A 12,962-nucleotide genomic window follows, 5' to 3' on the forward strand; every position below is an offset into this window, starting at 1 on the left:
TATAAATTATATATATTATAAATTATAATTGATACAATATTGCACGTCTAGGTAAATAACTAAAACCCCAAGTGTATTTGTCTCACTCACATTTTTTTTTTAAAGATGTATCTCTGAGGGTTGTTTTTTCAGAGTGCATCTTTAGGAAACAAGACTGCTGTGTGAGTTAGCTTTCTATTTCTGTGATAGATCCCAGGCCTGAAGGAAACCCCAGGAGGAAAGAGTTTATTTCACTCTACAACTTGTACTTCATTATCCTAAGAAGTCAGGGCTGGAACTCAAGGCAGGGACTGAGACAGAGACCCTGGCAGATGGCTGCTTACATATTTGGCTTGCTACTCATGACCTGTTTTCTCAACTCACTTTCCTATGCAACTGGGAACTACCTGCCCAGGTGTGGCATGGTCCCCTGTGAGATGAACCCTCCCACAACAATCTTTAATCAAGACAATAGCCCCTCAGGCTCGCTTACAGACCAATCTTATGGTGGCATTTTTCTCACCTAAGAATTCCTTTCTTTCCAGATATGTGTAGGTTTGAGTTGACAAAAAACAATTCATATAATGAGTGTGAAGGAAAATATTTCTACATAAAACTTCAGCCTGTTCTTTAAGCAGTTTTACTAACTGGAGTATTGTTTGTAGCTGTGTGTTACCATTTGCTTTCATTGAATGTCTTCCCACCAAGCTTCAGGTGTTGAAATTTAATCGACTATATGACAATATAAAAAGGTGACTAGGCCATGAGGATTTCAATTATGAAAGAAGCTTCATGCCATAGTTAGCATTTGGTTCTACCGCCCTTTTACATCCACCATATGAGAATCTAATGATCCTCACAGAGTTGTCCCCCCTGTGAAAAAGTAGCAACAACTTCCTGTTTTATATTCACAGGTCAACCCTCTCGAGAATAAGGCCTGTTGGTATTTTGATTTCGGCTGTTTCATTCTGTACAGTTGTGACAAATACATTTTTTTTTTTCTGTACAAATGCCAAAAGCTTAAGGAGGAGTTGTGGTGCGAGCCTGTAATTTCAGCATTCAGGAGGCAGATACTGTTTCAAGTTTGAGGTCAGCTTGGCCTATGTGGTGGTAGGAGTCAGTGTCAAAAAATCAGAACAACAGCACAAACTAGTCTGGTCTTCTCGTAGATTGGCACCAGTGAATTAGCATCCTCTCCAAATATACTTTGTCTATAAGTGATTTTCTTTTTGTTTTTCTTTGTTTTTGCTGTGGTCTGTATTTTGGAAAGGATCTCATTCAGTCAAGGCGAACTTGAAATTTTCTGTCTAGCCAAGGATTACTTTAACTCCAAGCCCTCTTGCTTCAACCTCCCAAGTGCTACCATACCGGGTTTTCCATGGGTGTATCCCTGAGGCTGATTATTACTAAAACAGAGCTGTGCTGGACTCATTGAAAACTCATGGCTTTAAACAAATAAACATTCCCCCTGGGGGAGACCTAGAATGTGACTATGCACCTGGGGAAACCTCAAGCGTAAGTGGGAAGCTCAGACAGCTAAGGCCAAGGTAGCAGCCTCAAAGAGGTCATTGAAGATAAGGGTTTGAATGTAGGTCTGAATTGGTTCGTACCAGAAAGAGGGGAAGGGAAAGGGCAGGATTTGGGTAATGACCACTTGAGTATGGATGTCTAAGGCCAGGCGCAGCTTTCTTGACTCATGCGGAGATCTCTCCATGCAGGGTCAGTGACAATGGTGCTCACACTTTGTAATTAACACCACCCCAAAGCTCTCGGAACTCTCGACACGAGAGCATTTCAATGTCATTATTGATATTTATAACTAGAACATCATTATTTTAATGATTACATAATGAGTCTATTGATCTCCTACGACTAATTTCCCTGATAATTGGCTTCTGCTCTTCTTTCAAAAGTGGAAGGACTATGTATGAGAAAGGCCTTTTAAGAGAGTGCTTGTATTCTGTATGAAGGGAGACATGGAAAGGAAGGAACCCAGGAAAGATGAATGACAGCCCCACAAGATCGGAGAGATCCAATGAAGACAGTCACTGGAAGGTTCTCCCAGATTCTGCAGCATGGCTGAAACTGCAGTCAGTCCAGACTCAGAATCAAATCCCTTCCCCTTATCTTTCTGTTAAAGTGAAACCTACAGAGAAATGCATACAGGGTCATATGGAATGATAGACTTGTTTTTTTCACTGGCATTCTTTACATTTGGAGATTCATCCAAGTTCTTGATTCTATTATAAATGGGTTTTTTTATTATTTTAATTGCTGGGTCCTATTCAACTATATGAGAATAGCATATTTATCACATTTTGCTCTTGGTAGATATAAGGGTACTACAAGTTTGGGGTTATTATTGTTACCATCTAGGATTTAGGTTAACTTTTCTCTTTATGAAAAACTTAAGGCCAGAGAGGAATTCAGGCCAAAGCAAAAGTAAGATTAGTAAAACACCTTGGAGGAGAAGGGACTGCAAATTGGGGTCCACTGTTTTCCAGACTACCAAGAGCCTTTATCTCTGGCAAGCCTCTCACTTCTGCCTTCCTCTGACAGAAGGTGAACCAGTTCCCATGACCTTCCCTATTCGTCAAGATTGGTTTCTCTATCCTTCTCCAGGTGTTGAACGTCTTCTCCTGGTGTTTGAATGTCTCATGTCTGGGGGCATGAATCTGGAAGTCTCTCGGGGACAGTTTTCCTTCTCTATGCTTGAGCAGGCTTGAAAACAGCTGATCCAAAAGTTGCAAGTTGATAAAAGAAGCAAGAAGAAGGAAGAACAAGAGCAGGCATTTGGCCGTCTTTCTTCCAGGAGCACTAAGATGAAATCGGTTATAAACATTTCCCACGTCTTTTCTGGACATATATTTTCATGACCTTTGGGGAATGCCTAGCAGTTGAATTGCTAAGTTACAGAGTGAGCACGAGGCACATTTTGTAAGAAGTGTAGAATGTCTAAAACCTTTCCCAAATCATGACTTTCCCACTCGACACATGTGAGATCCAGCTCGCGCCTGCTTTTGCGCATGAGATACTGTCAGCGGGTTTGGATTCTAATATTGTTATGGAATTCTCCTCTCGCTTCTGATCTGCATTTCCCCAGTGACAAACAATCACTTCTGAAGTGCTCATCCATAATTCATGTGTTTCCCACCAATGGCTATCTGCTTGCTTTGCCTAGGTTTAAATTGGTTTTGTATTGCCAGTTATAGTACTGAAGAGCTGCTGTAGGCCTTTTTAAAATCTGGATATAAATGTATGTAAACATGTGTACGTATGTGAGTAGATGAGAAATATATTCAGGAGGTAACACGAGTATTTTTTATTTGGTTTTGTTGAAGTCTCCTTTATCATTTTTTATTTTGACATTAAATCAGTATTATGTTATTTCTAAGAAATTATTGCCTACTCCAAGGAAGGAAACAGCTGCTTTTCTCAGAAGTTCATAGTTCAATCTTTTATATATGTATCTCTGATTCATCTCAATTGATACCTGTACTTATTTACTTTCCGTATTTGAATGCGATTCTCTTGTCATTGATAACAAGTTTCCTGGCATCTTTGTTAGAAATCAACTGACTATATTGATTGAAAAATTTTCTAGATTGTTTCACTGATCTGCTATGCCAATATCATTCTCTCTTGATTACTGTACATCTGATAATTTAGTAGTCATTACCCAAACTAGTTCTATCTTAAATATTTCAAAGATTTTCAAACGTTTCAAAGATATTCTTAGGTCTTTGCATCTTCACATAAATTTTAATACTGGATTGTACATTTTCATGGGAATGCACATTGGTGTAATGACTGAGGTTACATTTACATACAATTTAATTTATAGATCATGGATGCCCTAACAATACTCATTTTTTCTTTGATATCTACCTTCTTATAAAAAGGGATTATTATATATTAGTAGTAAAAATGATGGGTTTTATTACAACATTATCATGAACTCGTAACATTTACTTTAATATATTTATTCAATATTAGTCTCCCTCATTCCCTTTTCTGTGAGTCTTTCAAAAGTTTCCCTATGTTTTCTTGTCTTAAAAAAATCTAGATCTTCAGATGAAAGAGGAGTTATGTCTCTTGTCCTTGTGCATGGCTCACTGTGCTTCACACGACTCTCTACAACTTCGTTCATTCTCCTGCAAATGATGCGATTCTATTTCATCACTGTCTGTATTCATCTTCTACTAGAAATTAAACTAGAAAGGTAACATTCCCAAAGGTGGAAACAGGCAATACGTGGAGAAGGTGGTCAAGACCATGTCTCACATAACAATCTAAGCGTCTTTTTCAAATGATGTCTATCTGAGATCTTCAGCAACCCGAAGTTAACAAACAGGGAACGTGTATTCATGTTCATATGAAAATAAAAAGTCTAGATACCCTATGTATCTTAATTGGCTCATTCAGGGACATGTTGATAAGCCTAAAACTTGATTTTCTTATTGGCTATCCCTTATTATGCCCTTTCTATCACGTGATTGTTTCAAGCTAAGGAAAAGGAAATCTGAGATAAATAAAGCTTCTCTTATTTGCCTAAATAAGTGCAAAGTAATCTCTCATTGTGATTTATGTAAACCTTTCTGAGATACCAAATTATCTATTGATTTTTAAACTCACCTTTTTCAATTAAGTAGTTTAGTAGAGTATTACAATACAGATATATTTTTTTTAAAGAAGTTCTTTGGTTCTCACGATGAAGTAAAATGTTGAATTCATTCTAGCGCTTTCTGCCACTACAAGTTAGCCCCTAGATAGTTGCTTAGTTTTTATATTATCGCAAAATTAATGTTGAAAGCAACTTTCCCATTTAAAAGCTGCTTTACAGGGTCAGATACACATGAGTGACCCTGCCCTGTTACCAAGTAGTTTTATTTCTAGAGACATGACCAAGGAATGCCATGCTTATAATTGTGAAAGCATACAAGGGGGTATTCATTTCTGCACAATCATAGCAGCTGAAACTCAGGATCAAACTTCGGTAGACAACTGTAGTCTACTTGATAGATTGGCATGTGTTTACAGAAAGGAGCTGCCCAGAGAAACTGACAAGTGTAACCATTGCTTACATGAAACAGCAGAAATGAATCTCACAAAGATCTTGATGAGCATAAGAAATCAAACAAAAATTTACATTCTCTGTAAGGGTGTTTGTGTTTTAAGTCAGGAATTTGTAGTTGCCACAGCTGATCTCTATCTCCCGGCTGCAAAGATCCTCCTCTCTCAGCCTCTTGAGCACAAGAAGGTAGGACGATTGGTGCCCATCACTGCACCCAACTTTGAAAGAAAGTTAACATTTGTGAAGAGGAACCCGTATTGTTGGAAGGCAGGATATGTTATCCACCTTTATAGGCAGGTAGCGTACTGCCTATGACAGGTAGATTTCTATAAGACTTTGAATGGCTTTCTTTCTGGTTTGGGTGTATTCATACAGTTAATGTTCATTATGCATTTACCATCATGAATCTGTTGTATGAAAAAAATATCTAACAGCAGAAAAATGTGCATAAAGGAAATGTTCAATGTTGTAAAAGACTGCAAACAACATCAATATCATTATTAGAAAAAGATTAGAATACTTGTAGTATAGTCAGGCAATGGATTATTATGTAGCTGTTGATTTCTATGAACTAACATGCTTTCCATAATGTGTTACACAAAAATATGTGTTAACTTGTAGAAGTATCCATATCCCTGTCAATCAATATTTGTTTCAGAATGCAATGACTTGACACCGAAGATTTTGTTCATCAGTTATAAAGGCAAAATCATGAACATACTTATTTGTTCTGATACGAATTACAGATTTAAAAATTGTCTGGACTGATATGGTGTGGATATATCTATAGTTTTTGAGACGGAGTCTCACTTTGTAGCCATCGCTGTTCTGGATAGACCAGGTTTGCCTTGAACTCATAGAGATTCACCTGCCTCTGCCTCCCAAGTGCCAAGATTAGAGCATGTGTTTTTATGTATATACTTTGAACATAAAATGTCTATACAGGAGAGAGTTTCCAGTCACAAAAGAGTATTATTCCATAAATCCTGCTCCTGCCCCGTTATGATTTTAGGTGAGTGTAAATAGTTGAATAATTTACTTTAAGGAACTAAACATAGATCTCTGTAGTTATGGGATCAGTAGTTTAGCTCCTTAGCAAGGGGCATTTTTATATTTAATATTGTAACTGCTAAAAGTTAAAAATGCCTATGTGGAAAATTAAAGGGAGCTAAGTAAAATTAATAAGAATTTAACTCAATGTACAAGAAACTTAAACCTATGTTAGTACAATATTTTTTCTAGAATCATTAAAAACTGGAGTACCCACATTCTCATTTACAGGAAGACATAAGAATCAATGTCCAGTTTTCTGTACACGACATCTTCAATCTTTTGATTTCTTAAAAATATCTCACATTCTGGGAAAGTAGATTTTTAACATTGTTTTACATTTTATTTATTTGAGAATTTCATACAATGGTTATGGTCCTATTCACCCTTCCCCCGACTTCTCCCAAATCCATCTCCCTTTCCTTATCTATGCAACTTTGTGATTTTTTTTTAGACAACAAACATCCAGCAAGTTCAGAGGGGTGGAGGACGGGAGGCGAGGTAGAGGAGTATGGACAGGGACAGCTAACTTTAAAGATCTTTCAAAACAGTTACGTGGAAGCCTATCACTGTGGAAGATCCTAGCAATTGCTGAGAGCTTTCCTTCTCATTCACAATTAGAAGGCAGAGAGAGAGCGAACAGGGAATGGTAAGGGACATGGAAAACTCAAAGCCCATCCCCAGTGACCCACCTCCTCCAACAACACCACACCTGCTAAACTTTCCCATTCTCATTCAAACCACTGCAGACTGTAGATGTTAATTTGAAAGGACTATTAGATATCTGCATATATATATATACATATATATATATATATGCACACATATATATATAAAAATAAGTAAAACAACACTAGGAATGCTACTTTATCTTTTGTTTTATATATACGTGCATATATACATATATATGAGAGAGAGAGAGAGAGAGAGAGAGATACCTATGAGGATGAATAAAATGGTGTTTGATTAAATCCTTCTGGGAAATCACTCTAAATTTTGGAGAGGGAATCTAAGATTAATTGTACAACTCTTTTTAGTATTTATGTGCATTTATTATACGTAAATTATCATACATTAAAAACACATTAACTGATGAAAGATGGAAGAAGAGCAAGAGCAGATGGAAGGTCATAGAGAAGAAGCCAGCAAAGGATAATGAAGGAGAACTTCATGGTTTTTAAACCAGATCAAGAATGGAGATGTCTAAGGATTTGTGCTGTTTTAATGGCTGAAGTCACGCTCTTCTTCCCACAAGGCTCTCCCAGGCCTTCAGGGAAGTGTGGGGCAAGCATGTACATGTCAGGTTATAGAAGCATCTGAGAAGTTGAACTGAACACGACAGAAGGCTTTATTGAAACCAAAGTTGGAATCTATGTCTCGGGGCATTTGTAATCATTTCAGAAATGGCTTCGCAAGTATCTGGAAGGTGCGCAATTGACCATGGGCGCAATTCTAGCAGCTCTCGAGAAGCAGGAAACTCCAGCGTGCGCTTAGGCTTATATTAAAAGCACTTCATTAATTTAATTGGTGTAACTGCAGTATCAAGGAATTTAGAATAGAGGCGAGATTGTCTTAAGAGATAGCTATAAAAAACATACTGAGCTATTTAAAAATGCACACACAAGACTTTGTATTTTATATATACTGAGACTTCTGAGTGAACAAGTTGTTTCATGGCTTAGTTTTATTGGGTATTTCTTGTTGTTGCTGGGTTTGTGTGCCCGGGTCTCATGTAACCCCGGTTAAGAGGACATGAAATGTTTAATTCTTCCAAGAACTGTGATATAGGCAGGCATCACTATGTCTGGTTTATAAGGTACCAGCTAGTAAACACAGGGCTTCTTGCATGTATTTTTATTATACTGTGTATAATGCCAGTGAAGGATGTCATATAGATTCCCAAAATATTGTGTGTTTTGCTAGAAGAGGACCAAAGGTCAGAGTCAATTTGCTCTTGGAATGCTGGTATCCACTTTGGCCTTTGTCAGTCTGGAAGCTTGTCGGTCTGTAGTTGTGCAATGTGGCAGGAATGTTCTGTGCCTCTGGAATAGTCCTCATATACGGTGACCTGTCTGCTTTAGTGTAGGACAGAAATGACTGGTGGCAACCCGCATGACTCTCTTCTGAGCCGGTCTCTTGAGAAAATATGCAGCAAGTGCAATTGAGATGGAAGCCTCTGTGCTTCATTATTCCATCTGGTGCCAGTAGTACAAACAGCAAACGAGAAACAGAAATAGGAAACCTGAATTTCTCTAGGTGTCTGCTCTGCTACGGGGTTTGCTACAGATATTTTATTCGAAGATACAATAATATAAGATGTCAAAAATATATAAGTAAGCTTTACAGCTCTTCGGTAATGTTAAGGACGGCCTTCGGCAAGAGTCGATGACATGCCTTTGCTGTGGCAGCAGGATTCTCTCAGGAAGTCTAGCGATGTGTGGGTAGCATTTATCAACAGCATTGTTTTGTATGGTCTTCCAGTTTGGGATGAGTTGATTCTATGAAGAACATAGCAAGCCAAAGTAAACGAATAAATAGCAAGAGAGAGATGACAGAGAGATGTATAGATAGATAACAAAACGTCGTCACATTGGGTGCTGAAACATCCATCAGAAACTGACTAAGGAAATGGAAGCGATCGTCTGTAGTTCCGAAATGAGCGTTCTCTCCGTGGAAGAGCTTCCCAAGGCTGAGCTTCCAGCTTTTCGTTTCCTTTCTGGGCACCTTGAGTCTGTGGGCTGAACATTCGTCAGCTCTGTTGGAGGCGGGCCCGCTGTCCATGAGGACACTGTTATACTCTTGGGCTGGGCTGTTCTTCTGCTCTCTTCTCTCCGTCACACAGTGAGAGGGTTCAATGTACCCCCAGAAAAGAGGCCTTCAAGGACCCTTTGAGGCAAATAAAGTTGGATCTGACGTTTGTGAGGGAAGCCTCACAAACTTCTAGAGCCATTTTCTCAGTGCGCTCAAACAATGCAAGACAATTTACTAATATAAATTAAAAGTATAGTATTGTAAATTAATATATATATATATTAAAATTCATGATGTATCATTTGCTATCTATAAACCAGAAAATATTATAAAGATACCCCATTCATAGTTTAGATTTTATCACAAATATTAAATTATAAGATTCCAAGAATTTTTTTTAGAGGTTTTTGGCATAAATTTTATAAGATAGTGGCTTACCAATGGATTTCATGAATATCGACTTGTTGAACCACTTTTAGTTCCTAAATTTCCTTGAGCCAATGAATGTAAAAAATGATATTATTAGAAAGGAAAGAGGAATTCTCAGAGCCAACAGTGGTGCTGCGCGATGTACTAAATCTTTTCCTAGATTCAGACAAAATAATTGTTATATTTAAGTACTGTAGACCCTTATAATACTTTAGATATTTTTGCATTATGTAACTCTCCTACTAACCGCTTTAGAAATAATTTTTTAGCAAGATTAGGGTAGGCTTTATTGTATCAGTATTTTTTGATTTTGAGATTTTCAAATATCATTTGGCAATTTCAAGATTCAAAAAGAATTTTTAAAAGTTTATTTTTTGGGTCCCTTTTTGCTTCTAGTACCAAAGAGGTTTTTATATGGAGTTTTGGTGATTAGTTTTTCTTGGACCGAAGCTTTGCTCCCCTCTGGCTTGGCGTGATTGTCTGCTTGTTTCCCTGCCTCTCACCCTTCCTTCACAGTGGCTGTTTACTTTCCCATTGCTGCTTGGTGAACTAACTGTCATCCTTTTGTGTGAAATATTCCCTTCCCCTCAAAATAAGAAAGCGATTAACAAAGCAATTACAATGTTAGGTACTAAAGCCAAATGTTTATAACCATTTTCATTTCCAAGATGTTATTCTCATTTCTCAGACTTTATTAAAATAGATGGCTTGATGTTCTCCAAAATGTTTTTGTATACAAAAAAATTGTCATGTGAGGACTACTTTTTCCTTCTAATTTTCATTAAATTAGTATACCATCTTGTAAATTATTTGATTTCTTGTTGTTTATATATTATCATATAAGCAATATACTCAACATAAGAAAACTTGTAGTACCTTTATTTTTTCTTAGTATAATAACCAAAGATTTAAAAGCACAAAACTAAAATATAAAAATAATATCTTTAAAGCAGATATAGGTATGCTGTAATCTCAACACTTGGAAGGTGAAGGCCGGAGATTCGGGATTTTGATGGAGGAGGGTTAACTGTCTATGTGTTACTTTCATTGGTTAATAAAGAAACTGCCTTGGCCTTTTTGATAGGCAAGTCCTTAGGTGGGTGGAGTAGACAGAACAGAATTGTGGGAGAAAGAAAGCAGAGGCAGTCAGTCGCCATGACTCTCCTCTCTGAGACAGCCGCAGGTTAGAATCCTCCCAGTAAGCCACCACCTCATGGTGCTATACAGATCATTAGAAATGGGTTAATCAAGATGTGAGAGTTAGCCAATAAGAGGCTGAAACTAATGGGCCAAGCAGTTTTTAAAAGAATACAGTTTCCGTGTAATTATTTTGGATAAAGCTAGCCAGGAGCCAGGTGGTGTGACACAGCCCGCCGCTCCTATTACAGGATTTTTTTTTTCTTTTTGATTTTGAGACAGGGTTTTTCTACATAGCCTGTCCTGAAGCTAGCTCTTGTAGACCAGGCTGGCCTCAAACTCACAGAGATCTGCCTACTTTTGCCTCTTTTTACTTTTTACTTTTTTGAGTGCTGGGACTAAAGGTGTGTGTCACCACAGCCCAGGAGATTCAGAATTTCAAACCCAGCCTGGGTTACATAATGCCTTGTCTCAAACAAACCCCAGAGAAATCCCAGGAACAATATATTACAGCTTCAGCTGAAGCACTTATTTTCTAGTATTATCTTAATGTGTCAAAAAAAAATCCACTAAGAAAGGTTCTTATAATTATGCTGTATTACTTTTTCTCAGTCATGGGTGTAGGCTTTGGTGTTCATTTAAACTATAAAACTAGAATTCATATTTCTAATAAGATACTAAAATTCACTTGGGGAAGACAGTTGGATGTTTGTAGATAGAGAATGAAATTTCTCTCTTATACACCAAGTTACCCAGAATGTAGTGGAGTCCGCTAGGGCAGTGCCTCTTGGGACAGGGCAGCGTAGGCGTTCAACAACTTAACAATTTGAGTGCTAAACTTCATATTCAACACGCCATGCAGTTTGACCTGTTTTAAGTAGATAATGCATGTTAAAAAGGTAATGGTCCCTTAAAATGTTTTTGATTCAGGAGACAGCTTGCTGTAGATAGTAAGGAAACGGGACCCAGGGTAAACACGGCAAGTTGCTCACAGATGGTGTAAAGAGAACTGATGCTGGGATTAAAATGAGTATTAAGGGTTGAACACCAAAGTCTGGAACATCTAGGATGATGGAGAAGAGGATGAATAGGTATGGGGAAATCGAGCTAAATAGGTAAGAAAAGGGACTGCCAATCACAGCAAGCAGTCCAGCTGCCTACTGTACCGTTCCCTCATGAAGCCCTTGGGGAATGGATGTAAGGCACTATTTTATGGCTCCCTGTTCCCATCCATCTATCTTTCCTTCTAATGAAGGACTAAATGTCAAGGAAGGAAGGCTTCTAAGAAGAAGTTTCTATCTAGGACACCCTCACTCCTGCCTTTTGATGAGCTAAGTAAGAGGTAACCAAGAAATAATGCACATGTTGGTAGCTGAAAGAGAGTCAACTTCTTGCTGCTGGAAGTCTACAGGATGAGCATGCAACTGTCAGAAAAAGTAAGCACAGTCTAAATAGATTCCAAGAAGACATCAGTCAAGGTCAATGATGGCACCACTAGTCAGGGCTAGCAGCCAAGATCAGCAATGAAGTATAAGCCAGAGATGGAGAGAGAGGAGCTTCTACCATATCTACCTGTGTGGTCAGTACATAAACCGTACATGTCATCTCTATGGCTGAGTCAAGGGTTAGCTATAGAGCATGGAGTCCCTCAGATGGCTCCGCTCATGATAGCTCACAAAGCGAAGGAATCTCTTTCTTACCTCAGCCTTTGTCTAATCTTTACCATGGGCCTGTAAAAACCAAGACTGGGTAGTGCAGTGGTTTTCCCTCTCTTGGAAGCCCCTCCCTCTCTTGGGAGTGACTCTTATTTTCCCTTAATTTCTCAATTCTTTCTGTAATTCTATTTAATAAGTAGACTTCTGTTTTGAACTGTGCCAGGGGTGGATGTGTCTTTATCCTTCATTGGCATGAGACAACAAGATCCAGAGTCACCACCCAAGGTCAATCTCTGATGACTGTGAATGAAGATTTTTGTCACTTGATAGCTTAGGGTTTAGTGAGTTGATCTTTAAATGATAAAAGCTTGAACACGACTGACTTAGGTCGTTATAGAACAGATAGTATTTTGTTGACAGGAGCAAGGAATTCTGAAGTTTTGTTTTTGTTTTATTTAAGGCAGGATGTCAAGGTGTAACCCTGTCTAACCTTGAATTTATCCTTCTCTCTCTTGGCTTCCTCAGTGTTAGTACTACAGGTGTATGCCATTGTACTAATTAGGATTCTTTAGAGGTTCAGAACCCGTGTGTGTGTGTGTGTGTGTGTGTGTGTGTGTGTGTGTGTGTGCGCGCGCGCGCGCGCGCTTAAATCAGTTTACTTTGAATAGTAACAATAACAGCATGGAATCACATCTGGGAGCCTGAGAACACAGTAGTTGTCTGGTCCTTGAGGCTGGGTGCCTCAGCAGTTGGGGTAGTTCCATTGCCAGTGATGAACGCTGGCAAAGACCAACAACCTGGTGGTTGCTCAGTAGATGGGCTTAGGTGTCTCAAGTCCCCAAGGAATCAGCAGCAGCAGCAGCAGTAGCAGCAGCAGCAGCAGCAGG

This window comes from Myodes glareolus, chromosome 20 (genome assembly GCF_982192425.1).
Source record: "Myodes glareolus chromosome 20, mMyoGla1.1, whole genome shotgun sequence".
Classification (NCBI taxonomy): Eukaryota; Metazoa; Chordata; class Mammalia; order Rodentia; family Cricetidae; genus Myodes; species Myodes glareolus.